Here is a 2,678-nt window from a genome sequence, read left to right on the forward strand (position 1 = left end):
ATTTGCCGTATTCCCCATTGTGAAGGGAATTTAATAACTTGATGCAAAGTCGATGGAACAGCTTCCATCTCATGAATCCATGGTCTACCAAGAATCATGTTGTAAGCCATATCCATTTCTACCACTTGGAATTTGGTATCTTTAACTACTCCTTCAGCGAATGTGGTAAGTGTTATCTCGCCTTTTGTTACGGCGCTCGAGTTATCAAAACCGTGATAATGTTTGAGCCTTGGGTATCAACTTATCATCAGCTTGCATCTCATTTACCACTCTTAACAGAATGATATTCACGGAACTACCTGGATCAATCAAAACTCGTTTCACATTAGTGTCATGTACAAGTAAAGATATTACCAGTGCATTATTACGTGGGGTTAGCATGCCATCCGCGTCTACATCATCAAATGTGATACTATCTTCTTCCAAAACTTGTCGAACTCGCTTCCCGTGTGTGATCGTGATTTTTGACACCTTCCTCGCTGCTGTAACGCCATTGATCTCTTCTCCTCCACTTATGACATTAACCGTCCTTTTTGGGGAAGGGGGTTTTGGAGGCTCCTATCTGTTTTTCATATATGCCTGCTTTCCTTTTTCACTAAATAATTCAAAATACCCTTGTTTCAGTAAATGTTCTACTTCACCTTGCAGTAATCTACAATCTGTCGTTTTGTGGCTGTGATCATGGTGAAATTCGCACCAAAAATCAGGATTTCGCTTGTTCGGGTTCGATCTCATTTCTTTTGGCCAGCGTACCTTGTCGCCCCGTGTTCCTTAAAACAGCTATCAATTCGGATGTGCTTACGTTAAATCTGTAACCGCCGATCTTCGCCTTGGCGTTTCTATCATCACCACGTGTCTCTCGCGTGTTTCGTTTTCTCCCGAACCTTGAAGATGAACCTGAGTCCCTATCTCTTGATCTATGATCGTACCTTAAGTTTTCCTGTTTTGAACGTGAGTCTTTTCCTGCTGGTCCCCTGTAAGGTTCGTACCTGTTTTTACTGGACCTTTTTTCAGCTTCAGCCCGCCTTGAACTTACTTTTTCATCCCTTCGAGATTGATTGATGGTGTCCTCTTCGATCCGCAGCTTCGTGCTGTACCTGTTATAAACATCATTCCAAGTTGTAGCTGAAAATTCTCGTAGACTTTCCTTGAGTCTCCCCGTGGCTTCTGAACTTTTTTCATTTAGATTGCTAGCAAACGCCATAGCTGCCCAGTTATCTGGTACACGTGGTAACACCATCCTTTCACGCCGGAACCTGTCTACATATTCTCTGAGAAACTCCGTATCTCCTTGCTTTATTTTGAAAATGTCCTCCATTCTTTTCTCAACTTTTTGAGCTCCCGAGTGTGCTTTGATGAATGAATTTGCAAGTTCAGCAAAAGAATCTATAGAATTTTTGGGTAAAAGAGAATACCATGTTAAGGCTCCCTTAGTGAGTGTTTCTCCAAATTTTTTGACCAATACTGATCCAATCTCTTGCTTGGTCAAGTCGTTGCCTTTTACACCGGTCGTGAATGCAGTTACGTGATCCCGTGGGTCAGTTGTTCCATCATATTTTGGAATATCGGGCATCTTAAATTTCTTTAGAATTGGTAGAGGAGCAGCACTTGGCTTCCAAGGTTGTTGTGAGTACTTGTCCATATCTATTCCTTTGATTACTGGCGGTGCTCCAGGTATTTGCTCTATGCAGTCACTTTGTTCCTTGAGATGTTTCTGCAAGGTTAGTACTAAATTTTGTAAATCTGAATTAATCGGGTTACCTGACCCTCCATCACGAGATTCGCTAGGAGTTCCTCCACTGCCTGAGTTAACGAGCCCTGAGCGAGGATTTTCTAAGGTGTTGTTATTTGGAGTTGATGTTGGCGCACAACTGGTAATTGGTTAGCGAAGGCCTCAAGAGCATTGCTGACCTGTTGAGCGATTAACTTCTTCAAAGCTTCGTTGATAGCCTCATCATTCTCAAACTGTTCATTTGCATTGGATTGAGACCCATCAGGAGTTCCTTCTCGAGATTGTCGAGGAGAATTTCGAGCAGAAAGGACCGGGGTTCTATCGCCTTGTTGGTTCTCCTAGAATTGACAGTCTCCCTGATTGTTGTCATTGACGTTCGACATGATTGATTTGAAAAAAGGTTAATTTAGGAAATAATAGATTATCAAATTCCCGGTAACGGAACCAATTTGTTTAACCAAAAAATAAGAATTTCGGTCAAAGCTTTCTATCAGAAGAACTCGAGTTACTGATAATCAAATAAAAATAAAAATAATTAATATGAATAGTTGCAAGATAGAAAGCAAAGAAATTCAGTGTATTCCAATAGTGTTTTCTGTCCTTACAAATGTTTATTCCTCTCCTTTTATAGTTATTTCTAAGTAATACGTTTCTTCCCTTCTATAATGGAGTTATTATGGGCAATTAATGACATTTAATGCAACGTTATAATTGGCAATCGTAACTGTTCAGTACAGATTCTATAACGTTTCCCGTAGTTAATGCTCATTAACTACCAATAATACGTATCTATCCTTTTTTGCTATCTAGGTTCATTCCTTCGACGTTTTTCCGAATTATAAAAAGGTTCGAGCACCTATCCCTTCTGTTTTCCTTGGACCTCTGCTCGTGTCTGTTAAAGCTCGTGCCTCTTTAACTATTCTCTGCCAGCTGTCATTCTTTAACT

This window comes from Nicotiana attenuata, unplaced genomic scaffold, assembly GCF_001879085.1.
Source record: "Nicotiana attenuata strain UT unplaced genomic scaffold, NIATTr2, whole genome shotgun sequence".
In the NCBI taxonomy this organism is placed as follows: Eukaryota; Viridiplantae; Streptophyta; class Magnoliopsida; order Solanales; family Solanaceae; genus Nicotiana; species Nicotiana attenuata.